Genomic DNA, 19,658 nt, shown 5'->3' with positions numbered 1-19,658 from the left:
AGCCCCGGTGCCCTTAATGGTTTGTTACGCGGGCTTGAACAAGTGTTGCTTCCAATTAATTGATCGAGGGGATTTATTTTAGTGTTTTGACTGGGTGCCAGAGACAGAGGCTTTGTCCTAGCGTTTTAAGCACCACCCCTCCTTGCAAGTTTGAAATGTGAGCTGCCTGGGTGGTTTTTTTTTTCCTCCTCTCTTTCTCTCTCTTCCTTCTGGCAAAGTGGCTGTGGCTGTGTGTGTGTGTGCGTGCGTGTGCGCGTGTGTGCACGAGAATGAGAGAAGGACATACCTCTCTGTGTAATGGGAAAGCGAGACATGGACCACTAGAGACAGAAAAGAGAACCATCAATATCAGTAACATGCAGCTGAGGTGAGATTTTTCTGAGTGTTTGATTTTCTTAAAGCCCTTTCGGAAGATTTACAGCAGCCTTCTGCCATGCTGTATGCCGAAGACGTACTCCTAAGCAATGTCATAGGGATGCTTACATGTCTATCGCCGTTTTAGGTCTGTTCGCGTACGTGTGAAGTTTTAAAGCTTAACCTGATTCTCTTTATTGTCTCTAGAGGGTTGTAGCTTGAGCACAAATAGCCTGTTGGCAAGTACGGCATGAGCCCATTAGCAAGACTCCATCTGTGATTGGTTTTGCCTGGAAACCGGGAGACAAGCAATGAATAATTGATGCGTGTTGTGCAGTAGCTGGACAGGCAAAGAGGAGAGAGAGAGAGAGAGGGAGAAACAGAGCAGGGTGCCCTCAGAGGGGGAGAGCGAACAAGCTTGAAAATAGCTACTGGCTGCCTTGTGCTGAGATGAAGGCAACCCCGGCTGTCTTTGTTCTGCACTGGCTGCTTTCTGCCTAGAAGTGTTTGCAGACATATGTGGCCTCTCTGCAGCAGCAGAGGCAGGCGCGCAGAGGAGGGGCGGCAGAGGAAGCCGGGCTGGTGAATGGGATGTAACTCGGGGGTAAGTTGGTTCCCGGGGGGGGCGGCGGCCGTGCGTGCGGGAGCGGGGCCGTGTGCTGGAGCGCGTTCGCCCCGGGAGAGCCCGTGCCCGTGTGTGTCTGTGTGTCTGTCTGTGTGTGTGTGTGTGTGCGGGAGCGGGTGCATTGTGGGAGCGGCGGCGCGGGGCTGGCAGCGATGGCAGCGGGCTCTGCCCTGCCCTGCCCCGCACCCTGCGGCTCGGCCCGCGCCCTGCTGCCCGCATCTGCACTCACACCACCAAAAGGCAACACCGGTTAGCGGTGGCCTTCCCTGCAACTTTAGCTTGTCTGGCACTGTCAGAACGTGACAAGCTGTTCTGCAAACAGCAGTGACAATACTGCTGCCACCATTTCATTTTTACCGTCTTTATAAAGACCTTGCCACGCAGAACTCACATCTGTGGTGAGTGCTTTCATAGAAGATCTCAAAGTAGTATTAGTATCAATGACAGTCTCGGGTATTCCAGTTGACAAGTTTTTTGCCCCTTATGCTGAGTAGTAACAAGTGTCTTGTTTATTCGTTTCCTGTGTAAAAAACTGAAAAGGTTACTTAATTAGCATATTATTTAAGGAGTTATCATAAAGTTTCAAACTAGTGGCACCAGACTGGAATTTGGGACATTAGTTTTATTGTTTAGTTTAGTTAGTCGGCTTAATGCAAATAGCATTTAAAAACTCAATAAAATAGCATATATCAATGTATGCCAAAAACAAAATGCAAAGGATCTATACAGCTTCAGTGTTTGCAATTCAGATGTTGACAGCACGGTCTGTTGGGGGAAGAGAGGTTGCTATTGTAGATAACAGCTCTTTGAATCGGTAAAATCGCTGTGTAAGGTAAAATAGACTTTGCATAAAGTAGCATCAGTGATTCTGGAGCCGCTAAAGCCACTGTCAAAACAAGTTGTGACTTCAGTCATACAACAAACTGTTGGTCCTGAGTTCAGGTGAGCCCGTTATAAGATCCAGTTAAAAATCCCTTACTATCTGTCATCTTTTGATGAAATAAATGCTCTCTGTAGACATCTCATGGGGTGAACTGGTTAAATTGAACCCACATTTATGACAACTTATCTTGGCTCATAATACTATAAAAGACAGTGTTCACTCTGCAAATATGTAGAATTAGAATTAAAAGTTACTGTGGAGACAGCTTCTTTCAAGAAGTCATGTCTTAGGTTAAGCTAACCGGGTCATTAGGCTGGGGTGACCTAGGAAAAGCAATTAGCATGACTGAAACCCTACTTGGAAATGGAAGTACATAAAACTAAGATCCAGCTAAAATTGCTCTACATTGTCTAATATTTCCTGTAGTTTTTTTTCAAGTTAGAAGTTTATTACAGATATATTGGTAATAAAGTAATTATCAGCATCTAATCATGCATTAAAGTGGAAGTGCCTCTGAGTTGAGCAGAAGCATGTCTCTCCATGCTGTCACCAATCTGCTTAGCAGAATTTTGTTCCTCTTTTTGCTTAGCATTTATACTGAGATGGCAGCTAAAGTGCAATAGAACATGGGGAAAAAAAGTTCGGGTTTATGTAAATTTATTTCAGTAGAACTCAGCCAGTAATGCTCCAGTTTAAGTGAACAGAAAAGTGTTACCAAAGGCTTGGTATCAAATTTATGGTCAAAGTTTGATTTACAAAACTACTTAACATTGTTAAGTTAACACCACCCTTACCCCATTCTGGAGGAGCCATCAGAAACTTCCTGGGGAAATACGTCTGCAAGTGCAGTGAAATTTCACTAGTAAAGAAGTTATCTGAATGAGTGAGGTACAGTTTCATGTTAGCAATTGAAAATTGATCATAAGTGAGATTTGAAATGTAGTCATAAGCCTTTAATCTTGCGTAGATCGTAGTAGAATGGGTACAAATGTCAAAGCTGTGCGTGGTCAATGTCTCTGTGATCCTGGCTGATGTGTTGCTGTGTTCATATTTCAGTGAAACACATGCACTCTCTTGGTATTCCTTGTACTGAAAGTAGCATTTAGTCCTGGGACCCTTATGCTGGATGAATGCTCCAGGAACACCCAAGAGAGCTTGTCCATGTGTAGTGGACAGCTTTTGGTTACAAAGCAAAGAAGCAGAGCATGCAAACCAACAATGAGAGAAAAATAGAGGGCACTTAGGCTCAGTGAATAAACAATTTGTTGTTGTAGTAACAGGTGCTGTATTAATTACAGTGAGATAGTTTAGAGAGAATAGTCTGGCAAAACAGGCTTGCTGTTGCCATACGAGTTAGTACAGCAATTAGTTCAAGAGAGTCTCTGAATCCAATGCCCCAAGCCCCTGCAATTACAAGATGTGTAACTAAGACAAGAGAATAGTGTTTTTCTATGTCACGAGGTAAGCTGAGGACACAGAAGTTCCCACGTTATCCTCAGTTGTCACTGGAACTGTCACTATGCAAGGCTGCTTTCTCATGACTATTACATCAGCAGAAGGGATATTGCTGATCAACAGTGACCAAAAATCATTAGAGTGAAGCCATCAGGAAACTGTCACTCTGTGGGATGGCACAACCATAACTTTTTTTTCTCCTAACAAAAGAATACACTGTAGGTTATATTTAAAAGTATCAAAAGAGCTAACCAGGGAAGGAGCTAACCAGCAGAAAATAAATAACCCCAACACTTCATCTTGTGATACATTGTTAAAATGATGGTTCAGAGATCTCAGTGAAGGCACTCTCTGGTTGGTTCCTCTCAGTTGGAGAACGGAGTGCCACAGGAAATACCTTCCTCTGAGGCGGATCTGCCTAGGGGAACTTCTGTTTTCACTAGGGTGGAACAGCAGAAGAAGCTGCTCCTAGCAGACTGCCATGAAACTGCTTGGAATCAGCTGGACAGCAAGGTTTTTGCTCAAGGAAAAAAAAAAGAGGTGGGGAAAAGTTGCTTCCTCCCAGCGCTGCTCAGCTATTGCTGCATTGTTGTTCAGTGCAAGCAGAGCTGGGTGATCTAATTGAAGTCTCAGAAGCCTTGCTGGGCATGTGGAGAGCTGTGCAGGCTGAGCAGATGGTTCACTACTTCTGGTAGCCTGCAAGACACAGCAGAGACATATCCAGAGGGTTTAAAAAAAAAAATCATGTAACAAATGACCCCACTGTGCGTCCCCTAAATTTCTTAGAGTTTGTTTTCCTTGTACTGCCTTTCCAGAGGAAACCAGAAAGTTCTGTGAAATAAACCAATAGACATGACATCTGTTTCACTGTAGTATGGTGTTACTGGCTGTTTCTTTGAAGTAAGCAAAACAAAAAGTAAATTAATTAACAATAACTAAAAGTTAACACACTGAAAAGAATATATTAAGTTAATATCATTTGGCTCTTCTAACAGCAGGATAGGAACCAAAATTCCACGGGGTATACCTTCTAAAATGCTGAAGCAAAACAATGTTTTGGTATATAAAACAGTTGTTTTGGAAGTAACTAAAAACAATTTCAAGTTACTGAGCAAAACCTTTTAAACCAGCATGTAAAATGTTGAGCTGGCCTTCAAATGAAATGGCTGTTTCACTAATTGTGAGAGGTAGACCAATGTGCAGTAAAGCAAAGCAGTAATAGCTTTCAAGGCATGGGGAAGAGTGCGTATCCATTCATCATCAGGGAGAAAGCAGCCAGCCAGTCTGGCTTTCACTGACAATCCGGGAAGGAAACAAGAGAAACCCAGAAAGATCACAGACAGTTTTTTTTATTTCTATTTTTAATTAAAGAATTTACTTGAAGAATTTTCTCCTTAAAATCAAGACAAAGTATAGTTGTAAAGAAAAATGAGTGACATCAGGACAGTAATTACTTCAGTAGTGTGGAAGGCTGCCACTCAGCCTACCTCTAATAAATACTATACATTTCTTTAGTTCTTGACCTAGATCATTCTTAAATATTCTCTGGAATGTTTGTGTGTTACTAATCCTGAGTCTTAGGTTGTTTGGGATCATTCTATTGACAGTAATCCAGTGCAACCAATGACAGTTTTAACTATTTCATTAAAAAAAAAAGTTAATTTTGTTCTCAATTGTCTTTATTAGTACCAATAAAGTGTTCTGACAGCCAGCTAAGCTCCTGATTCTTGTTTTTTATTGTAACTAAAGTACAGCTCTCAACATTTTGATGAGTAACCCTCAATGTTTGTTTATAAACTTCTAATCCTCAAACTGAATTTTGTTGTTAGTAGTTTGTGGTTTTTATACCTCCTCAGTGTCCCTTGCATCTATTAAATTAAGTTTCAGGGGGTAGGCAAGCTGGACTCTCTGTTGAGATCCTGGAAGCAGACAAAATCCCACAATTGTTGGTGTATGCAAGCTTGTTAGAATGCTGTTTGGATATAATGTTACAGTACCTAGAGAGGTTCATTCTTTCACAATCTTATCATTAAAACTATCTGTACTGGATTTTCAAAATCATTCTGACCTAACTTAGTTACAAATAAAGTGAGTAAAACTTCAGTAGAAGGGAGAACTAGGGCAGATGGGAAGAACTGGGATTCTCACAAAAAGCACTCCTTTACTTATTCTTGACTATCTTTTTGTGGTCAGCCTTAGAAGGTAACAGGGAGAAGTAACAGGAGTTTGTCACAGGACTCACTTCAGTTCTCGCTTAGCTATGGTAACCAGTTTTACTGACCTGCTGTTGCTTTTGTGATTTAAAATATTTAACATTTACTAACAACCTTATTTCTGCATTAATATGTAGTAGGAAAAGAAAAAATTACTGGGGAGGGGGTGTTGTGCCACTTAGTGCCACTTACTTATCCATTTAGAAGGCCAGACTTGAAAGAAGGGTGTTAACAGTACTTTTACTGTCTTATCTACTGACACCATCCAACTGTTTTAGAAAGTTAAGGTTTTCAAGCATCAGCCTAACAGCATGGCTTTCAGAGGAGCCTGTCATGATTTACTTATTCATACAGATTGCAGTGGCTTATGTAGTCTTGATCCTGCTTGATCTGCCAGCAGTATTTGCTCCTATTGATCACAGGCTGTTCTTTGACTGCCTTGAGCAGCTTGTAGGTCTCTCTGGTTCTGTTAGCAGGGTCTGCTACGGGTACTTCTCAGCCTTCTCATTTTGCTGCTGTCAGTGGTTTTAACTCCAGATTTCCTGCTCAGACAGATACTCTGCAGAGTTGTGTCATGCTGCTTGTGTTTTTCAGCAAGTTTGGGAGCTCCTTAGTGAACTATGGTGCTGAACAGGGGTTCTGTCCTGATTTGGCTGGTAGCTCAGGTTTGTAATGTGTGTTTGGCAATGTGCCTGGCTGTCGTGTGAAGTTATAAGTGTGTAAAAACTCCTTCTGTGCTAGGTGTAATAAAATACCATATTTTTGGAGATAACCAGCAGTTCTTCACGTTCCTATACACCTTTGCATTCCTACTGTTTTTCCAGCAACAGGGCAATTGAGAGGTTAGTCTGGAAGAAATTTAGAAACCAGTTGTCTTGCACATAGATGAGTACTATTAAATTGTTCTGTTTCAGCCCACTTTCCAAAAGGTTATATATGTTTTCTAACTATTCCTTGGGGTGGAAATACTGTAGTTCCTTAATGGGCTGATTTACCTGGAAGGTCCTTGAAGTAATTTGTGTCTGTCAAGACATACACTTGATTAGAGCAAAGTTGCACTAGACTCAGGTTAGAAACAAATGTTCATCTCAGTTTATATATGGTCTTCGTCCATTAGTAATGGAAGATTTTAATTTTTTTTTTACTTAATGACTTTACAACTTGTAAATATGCTCTTAAGATTTTTGCAAAATACAAGCATAGATAGTCCTTGTGTGTTTTGTGTTCCTGGCTTTAGTACAAGACTGACCTTCTTTAGAACATGCAGTTAAGTGTCTGACTGTTACTGTTTGTGACACCTTGTATCATTTTGATAGAAACACAGCCCCACAGATGGTCTTTGAGCAGACAGAACAGTTATTTGCAGACTGGCTTTTTCAAGAAGTACTTGAGATGGAAAATTATGAGGACCAAGTGATTTTTACTTGCAAGGAACACATCTATAATGTGTGATGACCCACTCTTTTTATCATGTTTCTGTCTTTGTAGACACATCTAGTAAAACTAGGATGTTGGCTATCTGACTTGCCTGACATGCAGCAAACTTCCTCTTTGTCTCTACATCTACAAAAAAATAGCAGGGATATGAATTCTCTCACAGAGAGAGTTTGGGGCTTTGGAGAGTTGATCATTAGTGTGCAATACCCCATAATCTTGGATTTTGTATTTTGTGATAAGCAGAACAGAGGATACAGTTTATAATATTTGCTAAGTTAAGTGTAGGTTATAGGAGATCAAAAAATGGAAGTTTTAAAGTCCCATCTTAAGTACTGACTTTAAATGGCTTCAAGTGCTCTTGAAGCACTCATGAATCATGTTGCAAAGGCAAAAATGTCCTTCTTGTTAAATGACTGTAATCTAAAATGTTATAAGGAGCTAAATGATTTATTGATGTCTATTTCTGAGGCGTTTACCTGCACCTGCAGCCAGCCCATTCCATTTATTTTGGCTTGCTGACAAATTAGCAGGCTATTTGTATGTCAGATTTGGTCAGTAGTTAGCTCCCACCCCCTTACATTTTGAACTGCTTCTAATGTAATTGTTTGTGGTATTGGCAATTTATTATCCAGATAGATGTCATTCAGGGGAGCTCTTTTGCATAGAGAAGAGAAAAAGCAGAAGATCTATTTATGTATATTCTCATAGTGCCTTGTAGAAAGCCAGTATGCAGGAGAGAGCAGTTTCCAAGCCTCTTCCATGCACACAGGCAATGATCTATGCATTACCTTTCTTTCCGCTGGTTTGCAATGTCAAATATTAGGTTTCATATTTAGTGGCTGAAATAAGATTAAGTCTGTGATTATGGCCATTGTTGCTGTATCTAGCCACCCCTCAAGAGTGAGCAATTCAAATTACATATTGGAGCTTTAACTGCATGTGTAAGTTGCATAAATACTCTCAGGGGGAGTTGAAGCAAGCGTTGCCACCTGCAGTGGTTACGTTGCAGTGCTTGAGTAAGTTTTGTGGGATATTGAAGGCAAAATTACTGTTTCTTGCTAAATTGTTTAAACTGCTGGCTTAGATCTTCATCACAGCAAGAATCTGAGTGCTGCTTTTCCAAGTCAGAGTGCTCCAGTGTTGCACAGAGGCAATTGCAGGTTGCCTGACCTGGGCTGCCAGGGTGCCTCCAGCCCTGCTGCTCCAGCTGCAGCTGCTCACTGCATTTGCCAGATGAAGAGGACTAGTGAAATATATTGTGTGGATATGTTTTCTTCAGCTTAAATAATCTGATCTTGCACTCTGAGTTTTAAGTAAGATAGGAAATTTGGGCTTTGACACAGCCAAAAACACTTTGATGTCACAGGAGCATGGTCTGGGCTGGTCATCCTGGCCAGCTGATTCTGCTGGGCTTCCCTGGGACTGCAGGTGGGGACAAGACTCAGCCATTGTTTTCTCCTCTCAAACAGCTCCATAGTTAACATTGCTGGCACTGTGCAGCATGAAATGTTTTATGATCTTACAGCCTACTTAACCTTTGATGTTTTCTGTCAGCATCTATTATGACCTGGTGGCCTATGGTTAGTAAAATGTGCCCTTGCAGGCTGCCAGATACTGTAATGGAATTAAGCCTTTAAAATTATCAGACCTGTCATAGGGGCTTACAATCCTTTGAGAGCTTTAAGTGGTTTCTTACCTTTGCTTCAACACACATTTGACCTGGTTGAAGTGGCTTTACTTGCTTGTTTTGTTTTTACTTCCTGTTAATATTTCTAAAACTGGGGGGGGGGGGAGGGCAAGGGGAGGAAAAAAATTCATTTCCTTGGCATCTTCATGAGGAGTTTCTGCAGTTCTGTCCCAGATACCTTTTTGGTTTTTGGGTTTTTTTTACTCTCTTGCACTTGTAGATTGAAGTCTGGAGATATTTCTGTGGGAACTTGTTCCTTTGAGTAAGGGCACAAGGATGCTTCATTATGTGCCTTAGTCAGCCAATGTGCACTGAGGGCTGGCACAAGGCAGGAGGGAATGTCAGGCTTGCTTTGAGGGAGGTTGGACTCAACCAAGTGCTCACAGAAGGTGCTGAACCAACACCTCTGGAAATGAATGTCCTCTGCAGAGTGAGTGCAGGAAGGACAGTAACACTGCAGTTACTCGTAGTTACCACCTTTGTGCTTTCATCTGAACAGAGGAGAGTATGAGATTTTGAGATGGTTTACCTTTTGCTAGTTAGTTTTCAGTTACCTGTGAAATGCTGAAAGTAATTTTTTAGCATTTTAATGGTGTCCCTGTGATCATTAACACCAAAAGTTAATTAGCAGAGAGATACTACATGTATCATATCCAACAGAAATTGAAATATCCCATAGAGAGGCAGTTTGACCATGTTGCATGCAGCCTGTAGCCAAGTCTGGCAGGCCACCTTCTCTGAGCCTGATCCCTGAGCCTCATTTCATAGTAGTTTCCTTTCTTTGTGAAGTGGTTGTATGTGAGCCATTTCTATAAGTTACTTCACATTTTAAACACTGTTTTGTTTTTGAAGAATGATACAACTTTGGCTTCTGAAGTAGTGCCATGCAGACTCAGTTTCTTACCACCAGCAGGGTGATGCAAGGTGATGAAAGAGAATAAAGCTAATAAAATGCTATTCCAAAATAAAGCAAATAAAATGCTGTCTTGTTTGAGACTTATCAGATGAGTGATAGAGGGGAACACACAGCAGCTGTTTCTTTTGCAGGAAAAGCCCTTATATTACAGCAGTTTTGGGTTTTTTTTACATTTTTACTCTTCCCATGCAGCATAATCAAGCGAGGTAAAAAAAAATGTGGTTCCTGCTGCTAAACTGCATGCAGGCATCAGCCCCATAAATAAAATTAATTTAAAAAAATACATTAGGTTTTCTGAGGTGACTTTAATTGGGATAGATGCTGGAATAAATTGGCCTCTTGGGTAAGGAGGACAAATAGACAAATACCCATCCCCCCAAAAAGTAACTCCTGTTACAGTTTTTAGAGCAATTGCATCAATACTAAATCCTGAGCTGGAATGCTCTGAAATCCTGACCTTCCTACAGCTGTATTTCTCTTTTTTCTTTGTTTTTGGTACACAAATCTCAAGAACCTCCCAGGACACTCACTACTAAGCAGAAGAAATGGAGATGTAGGAATGAAAGCTGTCATCAGGCAGCCCTGGTGAGTGTCATGAGATGGGCTGTCTCTTCTGATCCAGGAGATTGAGTATATTGATGGCTAATATTTTTACTTCATGACAGTCTGGTGAATGATCTCATCAGTTGTTGCTAGCAGATGCAAAAAAGATGCACCTGTGGTAGCAAGACAGGAATTTTTTCTGTGCTTCTCTTGGGACATGAGTGTCAGGCATGAATGACTTTTCTTTCTGAGTGTAATAGTCCACAGCATTTTGGAAAGGTACAGAGTAGATTACAATTGTTTCTTCGTGGAGAGAGGGGAGAAGGACCCATCTCAGACAGCAAATGCCTCTTCATGAAAATTTGGGATTCTTTCTGCCTCCTGGGAAATTGATGCTTTAAGGGTTGTCTAGCTGTTCTGAGAGGAAGTACCTGAACTGTTGCTATTTCTGCTGTCATGGCAAAGGTGTGATAATGGTGTGGAAAAAAAAATGAGGAGCAATGAATGTCTTCTTTCAGTACTTACTGTGGTTTATTTAGCTGGATTGCAAAGACATCATGCCTATTTTTAAATAAATTTTTAGTAAACAACAAGGAAAACAGCTTGTGCAGTCAGACAAGCCGCTTTCCACAGTGGCCAGATTCACCAGTCCTGGTTCTCTGCTGTGTTCTTCTCAGTGTCAAGTGAAGCAAAGTTGATGCAGTGAAAAATGGGAGCTCTGTCCCATTTTTAGGGTTACTTAATCCTCAGTGTTGATTCCCAGTTGCAATGGTTTCTGTTACTGGTTTCTTTACTTTGGGCATCCTACTTCTCATTTGTATGTCTCCTGTAGTCAGAGCACCTGTGCCTGTGAACACTCACACTTTGGCCAAGTCATCCAAAAGAATGGGTGACAGACACTTCACTTGAAATAGACATTTGTCTTTCCAGCCATCTCATCAGTTTCAAGGATGTACAAATTGCACAAAGCATCAGGGAGACTAAAATGAAGGAATTTATTTTAATGAAGTAGAGGCTGATATAACAATATTGCATGAGAATTCAACATTTCTTATTTCAGTGGAGTCTTAAGTAGTAGCCTGAGTATTCCCTCTGCAGCTCAGTTCTGCCTTCTTTCTGCTCTGTGTTTACATAATGGCACTTTCCTCTAACATTTTGCTCCTGTGCCTGTGTTTGTGCAGTACTTTGACTGTCAAAATGTCTGACTGCAGTATGGAAGTTAATGTCTTAGTGTGAAAGTAATATTTATTATTCATTGTCTCTGCACTGAAATGTCTCTGAATTTGTTGATCTTCACAAAGCATGTCAAACAGCTGATCATTTTTCAAAAATTTCACCCTAAGTAGTGCTTGTTACCTTTAAACTGAAGGGTGATTGTGGCTCTCAATTTTCTGTCAATGGAACCACCATGAACCAGCCTTCTAAATAATGCTATTTCAAGCTATTGTACAGTTTCACTCATAGAATTTGGCAAATTTTTAAGTCTTCTTCAGAGGGCTTTAGATTGCTAACAGACTGAGGCAATTTAAAGGAATGTTACCGGTTGTCACCATCTAAAACTGGAGTCTACAGCTGAGTTTTCCCATATGTATTTTCATTGTTTTTGTAATCTGTTTTGAGATCAGTTTTGGGTGAATCAAAGGATCCAAGGGGGAAAAAATATCTAAGTGTCTCCAGAAGCTTCTCTTGCAGATTTCATTGATGATCAAGATATTTGTGGTCTGTCCTTAACTCTCCTTTTTTTTCATAATTACAGTAGAGATTGAAGATTGTGTTTCATACTGCATGAGTACTAACATCTACATACAAGTAGTGACTCAAGCAGTAAAATAATCCATAATCAGATTTCCTCCAGTAATGGTAATTTCTCTCTCAAAAGCAGGAAGATAGCTCCATCTGTGTAGGAAATAGAAGACACCTATGTTCTGATTTAACACACCTGTAAATAAGCAGGGAAAAGAGGAAAAATGCAGGGGAAGAGAAGGCTACTATGTCAACACTTCCCTGATAGTTATGGAATTACTAAAATCATAAATTCAAGTTAAACTTTGACTGCTAGAAATTAGCCATCAGACTGGTAACTTCTGCCTACCTTAGCCTACTCCTTCATGTTTTTCTACAGAACTGCATATGCTTCCCTTTTTATAGACTGAGTTCTGAGAACTTATCTGCTCTCCACTGAATTTCCATTTTATATGATGTGAAAGACATGTACCTTTTGGGAGATAGTTTATTACTTGATTTCAGTGATTTCTCTGAAACCTGGAAGAAAGACATTAAGGTATAAATGATAAGGAGTTTGTGGAGTGAGGATGAAATCACCTGGAGCAAGATCTGCACATAAAACTTGTGTGTGCATGGAAATGCCATTAAGGACTGTGGTTATTTACAACACTCAATACAGGCAAAAATGCTAGAATGGGTATCGTTCTACAATAAAAATGCTGTTTTGCTGATGCTCCTTGTTTCACCCAAGGAATCAGTATTAGCTATAAACTAGCCAGATCACTTTTCTTTGCTGATACAGCCCATATTTACAATTGGCACACATATTAAATATTTTGAGGGGTGTTGTGCTAGTAGAATATCTATTGAAATGGTCCCAAGGAATGGAGGAGGCAAGAACCATGCTCCTGAAAGTAACTATCTCTTACTGCCTATTGGAACTTCCCAAGGTTTTTACTGAGTGCTATTTTTTGGCCAGTGCTCTGTTGCTCTCTGATACTGTGCATACAGACTGGGATTGTGTGTTTTGTCAGTGTAGTTGCCATGAAAATGCTAATTTACAAGGTTTGCTAGGGTGTGTGTTCTAACAAATGTATTTCCAAATAATCTCTCCTGGATGCACATCAGTATATCTCTCTGAAATAGTCTCCTTGCCCATAGCATCATTTTCTTTGTCATGGATCATCCATGAATAATGGTAAACCTGCCTAGTCTACAAATTCTGTAGGGAAAAAGAAAGGCTGGCTGGTAAAAAGACTGGTAATCATTTGAACTACACCAAAATGTTATTCATTCACTCAAGAGAGTCTTCTCAGCACTATGGAAATATGTAAATATGGCTTTACTCCTTGAGAGGGGTTTTAGGATCAGTCTGGTGCAGTTCTGTATGTAATTCATAGGTTTCAGTCCAGGAGGACTTGATCTTATCCTAAGTTTCATCTTGAGTTTCAAGTTCAAAGGACTGTCAAAGAAAGTATGAACTCAATTTAAGTGGGTTTGACATTATTGATAGCAACATCTTCCATATTCCCTGAGTTTCAGTTGCCCAAAATGGATGCCCAAAATGCATCCCAACCCCTCTTGTTCAGCAACCTCAGCTATGTTGCCTTTGATAATTTCCTGAAGAAGCAGTTTAGCCTGGTTTTAGTACAAAAATATTCAATTCTATCTCTGAGTGAAAAGTGGTTTTCATGTATTCCCAAGGCTGCTTGGTTGGGTGTTTTTTTGTCCTTCTGTGCAGTGACCTACCCTTTGGGAAAAAATTGAAACTTGCCAGAGCAGGGCATATTTGCAACTTGAGCAACTCCTGGCTAAGCCACATCTGTAAGCTTTTTGTAAATGAATTAAAATGATTGTGTGGTCCAAAAAACTGATGTGGTCCTTTTTTTCCAGACAAATGGTCTTTAACTGTGTTTTAAAGATCTGTTCAAAGACAGTATTGCTGCTAGTCTTCTTCTTCTCTGTCGATTTGCTTCTGTAGAAATGTGTTTGTATTTTGGGTTTTTTCCTTATCTTTTAGGTTTTGACAAATAGATCAATATTTGGATCAAATGACAATAACATGAGACATCTCTCCATATTCTAGCACTTTAGGTGTGATAATTATTTCTCTCTAGCATTTGATAATCACTTGTGTAGAATTTCATGTTTAGCCTCTCTAAAATGTTGTTAATCTAGCAGGAGTTGACTGTTGATGTTACAGTTCAGTGAAACCAACGTGTTCCCCAAAGTGGGGCTGAAATTGGTTCCTGTGTGGAGCCTATTTGCAGAGCAGTGTCCTTTCCCTACCTGAGGAAGCCTGTGCTGAACTCAGAAGTGTAACCTGTCAGTGCTCACCTGTTCTGTGCACTGTGTGCATGCAGGGAGGAGGCCACAGTGCAGATTACTTTGATTGTATTGCTGTAGGTAGTTGTTCCATTTGAAAATGAATTGTGTTCTCATCTGCATGCTGCTTTATTGAAATAACAATTTAGAGTAAAAACAATTCAGTAATTTCATTTGGTTTCAGTAATTGTAGAATTCATCTCTTAATCACAAACTGAATTCTTTAATTTCTATTAATTACTATTAAAAGTTTCTATTTTCATTGGAACAGGGAAAGTGGGAGAGTTTAAGTTCAGGCAATACTTTAACAGCTGCAGTTCTATAAAAAGCTCAGCTTGGGTGAAATGCACTCAGGACTGGGACATGCTGTTGCAAGTAGCCAGCATGGTGATCCTGATCCCTGCACACTGCTTCACTGACATGAAGAACTCCTTCCCCCAGAGACAGTGTGTTTTCTCTCTGCAGAAACGTTGTGTCTGTCAGCAAGAAAGATGATGTGTGCTCCTTTTGGGCTGCATAACTAAAGCTGCTGCTAGTAATCCAATTTCAGAATAAAGGCAGCTGAGTAAAGAGTCATAACATCCAAAACCTAAGCAAGATAGCTGAAGTCCATGAGCACGGGAATAACAAATGCTAACATACCAACAGTGACAGGCAACACACCTGAATCTGATGTAAGCCAGGCTGAGGAAGAACTCCTTAAGTTAAAGAAGGTATGAGGTACAAGTGAGGGGAAAATCAAGTGTCTAGTAGCAATAGTGAAGTTCAGATGTGCTTTTTTGCTTTATAAGCTTATACTTGCCAAGAGTGTTTGTGACTGACTTTGATAAGTTCAGCTAACAAAACCTGTGAAGAGTTGATGTCCAAGGAGATAGCAGCATTTTGTCTCAATTTTGAGAGCAGGTTTTCAAGGTTTCTCTCCTGCTCAGGGAAGGGAGTGGCCAATGTTCTGCTCTCTGCGTGTGCAAAGGCAGATGGGCAAATGTACCTGCCTGCCTTTCCTGTGTGACAGCTGCACCCATTAGTCTGCATTTGCTATCTCTGTGTCTCTGGTGCCATATGTTCCTTTTCTTTAAATAAACAGGTATATAATAGTTAGGACAGATGTGAGTAGCAAAAGGGCATAAGAAAAGAATGATTTTAAACAAGACTGAAATGATTGATCTTGACACACCAGTAGTCTTAACCAGTTGATGGTAGAACTGGATTAGTACGTGCCTTACGGTTGCTTTCACTGTTCCTGTCAATGGAAGGATATCTTTAATCAACTTACAATTTTAGTTTCTATCTGTCTTCTTATGACTCATTAGTATTTGTAATTTCATCCTTTTTGAGCTTAGCAGCTTGCCTGTTGCTTACTAATATGCTTGAGGAGTGCTGCAGATTGGTTTTGTAGACAGTCTAGTCAGTGTTGACAGCAGAGAGGCTCATGCAACTGTTTTTGTTTTGTTTAATTTAATTTCATCTGTACAGGCTCATTGAGGTAAATACTTTTTTGAAATGCCTTAGAAAACAATAGTATTAAAAGCATCAAATATAAACATGAAAGAATTAGCATTAAATTACAGAGAAATGGCAGCTGCAAATGTAATCATGTAGACAGTTTATAGCAAGATATATTGTTGAGTTGCACATACTTCATTCAAAAAGATACTAGGAGTGTGTCAGTGTATGCAGTGGAGAGATGTAGTTTCCTCTGTCAGGGAGGAGGTTTTTGTTTTCAGTTTTATCCTGAATAGTGAAGTCTAGAAGGTTATTGTTTTATTAGAGAAGAGCATCTTTGAAAACAATGCCTACTATTATGTCTGATCATCTTCTTTCTTTTCCTTGTCAGCAATCTACCACATCTAGTTCTGAACAAACACAGCTCTTAAACATGAATGGGATTCTCATTATTTGCTACCTGCACCTGATTTCTTTCTTCCCCAACCTCTGGTGTTAATGAACATTAGTTCACAGTAGTTTCCTATTCTCATCATATGTTTTAGAACAGGCAGTCTAAAGATTAAAGAGGATAAATGAGGAACCTTAAAAAAGCCTCTTTAGATTTGCTTATCAGAGTTTGATTCCCTCGTTGATAGCATAAGCTAAGGATTTATGAATCAAATACAGTTCTGAACTGCATTCTCCAATACTGTTTTTCATCTGATTTGTTGCTGCTGCTTGTGTATTTACACTTCTTCTTAAGGTATCAGGAGGAAATAGTGTATCATAAATAAGACATCAAAACGCAATTTAGCCTAAGCAAACCTTAGCAACCTTAGCATTTGTTGCTAGGAAGACAGAAAATAGTTCTACTGGCCCAATTCAACATGATTTTGAAAGAGCAACCCTATGTAAGTTTGCTGGGAGGATATAGAGAAATGCCAGGTGAGTGGAGAAGACTCTATAGCAAATTTACTGCAGGATTCTGTCCTTTATAAGTCACTTGGTTTTCCAGGGTAAAGGACTGGAATAAGCTCTGCACTGGTGTCTCCTCCTTGATGAGCTGCTGTGGTTGAGGGGCCCTCTGGATTTCTAATGCCCACCATGGGAAGTGTGTGCATGTGGGACTGGGGTGTGGAGTGGGGCTGACAGCCTGACACAGGTCTGGAACTTCCACTCTGCCCAGGAACCAAAGGGTTGTTGTTTTGTGCTGGAGAGGGCAAGACCAACATCCATGGCCCTAGAAAAGTAAACAGAATTTTTAACAGATAAAATCCTATCCTTGCAGCAATTGATGTTGGTTTTGCCATTCTTCTGGCACACTGAAGATTTCACCAGGGGAGTTCATTTTATTGTACTTGTTTCTCCCATTGCCTAGAATATAGAAACTTGAATACATTCTCTGCAATTCATGTGCATTTTAGACATGATAGCTACCAACTCCTGATACGCATTCTATAATCCAGCCTTCAGGTTCCAAATGCTGCCTTAGATGCAAATGTAAGATAAGCATGTTACCAATGTGACCTGCACATACTTGTCTTTTGGCCACGCGCTCTCTATGCATCATCATGTTTCCTTCTTTGCATTCTATTAATTTTTTATGAGCTTCATTAGAACTTTAAAGCACAAGCTGTTTTCATGTAGAGGGTTTTTATGGTGACTAAACATTGGAGAAAAGAAAACAAATAATTGTCCCACTGTACATATTGCCTAGAATGAACAGATTGATTTAAAATGCACTGCTCCAGTGCTTTATATAGGAATCAGTATGATTCAGTTCTTATTTTCTGGCCTTCAGTTTGCTAATCCTGATTTTCCAGTTAGTCACTTTTTTTTTTTTTTTTTAGCTAAGTCTGTTTCATTTTTAGCTAATACATGAAGTTTATGTTTGTTGCTTTCATTGGAGAGGTAAACATTGAATGGAATCGTTAGGTAAGAATAATTCCTAGGTCTTTTTTGAAGTTAGTAACCTACATTTCAAAAAATTAGTTTTTTTCTCTTGCACTTTTAATTATAGATGTCACATGTGACAAATGTGTGAAACTTGCTATACTTCTAAGAACAAGAGCTAATGTTTAATGTCCATTTATGTCATTTATATTTTCCAATGTCAGTGAGCGTGTGCATATAAATGCTTAATTTTACTTTGAGTTTCAGTCTGTTCTTGGCTTCATAAATATTTGGAATAGGTATTTCAATGCACTTGACTGTGTGAAGGAAAAAAACTAGCAGTAGTAAAAACACATGTAGTCTTTTCTGAATACCAGTAACATAATTTTGAAACCTTTCCATCAAGTGTAACTTTTCCATGACTCTTGGTGTTTAGCAATAATGTAGTTTTTTACTGTTTACTCACTCAGGTATCTTTGTGTTTCTTCAGTCGTGCTTGCTGATCTCTGAATCTATAATTGCTTGTTTAGCTTTTTAAGACAGAGAAACCAAAACCATACTATTATTTCATTGAACAATGAGCCTTTGACTTTAGTAGCAGTAATTAAAGTGCTATTGTTGTTTACTTCTTATGTCCCATGTTTCTTTTCATTATCAAAATTGATGATTTTGAGTAATTTTTACAGTGCTGTGCCCTTATCCTGAAAGGTTGTACATATTTAAAATCCACTCATATTTTAACCTTGTACAAATGGTCATTTTCATCAAAACAAAAAGTAGCGTGGCATCCACTTGTCCGTTCCCCTTTTTTTTTCTCTCCATATTGTCTTTTTTTAACCCAGAAACGTGCCATCTGCAACTCTTTCATGTTACTTTTAAATACTTTCCAGAGACTGGATGAATGCATTAAACAGCTTTCATTTTTGATGTGATTTTGGTCCCCCATGGCCTGTTCATTGTTTGCTGTATTCAGGACTGCTGGTTCTGGTTTTGTGTTCCCGTTAAGCAGCTCCAAGGGGGGACTGTGCAGTTTGCTGCAGATCCCATCACCCCCAAGCTTCTGGGGAGTCTGTTGCCAGGGGGTTTGTCCAAGGCTCTTCAGAAGGGCAGTTGAGTTACATGAGCAAGCTTCACTTCAGGCCTGGTTTCACTGGCACCTTCCAAGGTCTGTGCTGCTTTGCCTCTCGTATGGTCAGTTCAATGTTTTCAGTGAGCTCATCTGAAACCCTTTAAACTGGGGCTCTGCACACCTCAGGTGTTTCACTGTTGAAGAAAGCAATGGGCTAAACTCAGCCCCATGAAGGAGAAGTTGTTTCTGTTACTGTTTCTGTTGCCAGTGCAGAGTGCAATTAACCTACATCCTCTTGAATTGTAAAGCATGTGGTAAAAAAACTCATGGAGCTCTGGTCTGGTGCTGTAACTGCTGAAATTACAGATTGGTCCACCTTTCCTTGAACAAGCTTTCCAAATATCTTGTTCATAAGACTCAAATTTCACATCAGCAATAAAAGCAGGGGTTTTGCTGACATTCTAGTGCAAGCCAGCTGTCTGCCCTTGCAGTCTGTTTTTATAAATATGATACTGGGGCTTCACACTCAAGGAGGTCAGTTTGAGAAAGCAGCTGAAGGAGGCAGTATTGTCTGCCTGCTGCTTGCACTGGGCTGGAGAGATGGACTGGTCATGTTGCCTGTGTAGATTTTTTTTCTTGTTTTGATTCATCATGCTCTACTGTAGTCATTTGCACAAAGGATGCTTTTAAAGGAGTAATGAGTGCTTTCCTGTTTGGCAGTTGGTTAAACTGAACTTTGTGTCCCAGTTCTTTACGATTCACTCACACAAGACCTAAAATATTCAAGACTGGTAGGGGGGCATAAAGCTCTGTCTGGCTCATGCTGTTTTGAGGAAAAGGGAGTCTTGGGGTGGAGAGGTGGAAGCCCTGCAAAGACCTGCAAATTATGCAGTGTTCTTTCTGTCCATGAATAGTTTCTCTTGTGAGTGAGTGAAGCTGTATTTTTGGACTCACCGACAAAGCAACTTTTGCTATAACTAGTTTTTTCTCCAAAGCACACTTTCTGTGCTTATTATATTTATTTTTTTATTATTTTAAAAATATAATGATTGATTTCTTGACAGTAATCTGAGGGTTTGAGTCAAGCATCCAGTGTCCAATTAGCCTT

General features: G+C 39.9%; 1 protein-coding gene across 10 annotated transcripts in view; it reads left to right on the top strand.

Moving 5' to 3' along the window:
• Positions 1 to 19,658, top strand: part of ZMIZ1 (zinc finger MIZ-type containing 1) — a 338,284-nt gene that overhangs the window by 246,634 nt on the left and 71,992 nt on the right. Inside the window, exon 1 of one of the 10 annotated variants that reach the window (XM_071438791.1) lies at positions 196 to 367. The exons of 8 other annotated variants lie outside the window; for them this stretch is intronic. The gene's annotated coding sequence lies outside the window, so the exon portion shown is untranslated. Of the gene's footprint in view, positions 1 to 195; positions 368 to 614; positions 959 to 19,658 lie in introns of those variants that run through there. One more of the 10 variants, XM_071438792.1, reaches the window with a different exon arrangement.

This window comes from Agelaius tricolor, unplaced genomic scaffold, assembly GCF_023055355.1.
Source record: "Agelaius tricolor isolate 1412-34295 unplaced genomic scaffold, bAgeTri1.0.p SCAF_13, whole genome shotgun sequence".
NCBI lineage: Eukaryota > Metazoa > Chordata > Aves > Passeriformes > Icteridae > Agelaius > Agelaius tricolor.
The sequence above is the reverse complement of the archived record's forward strand: the minus strand, read 5'-3'. Positions and strand labels throughout refer to the sequence as shown.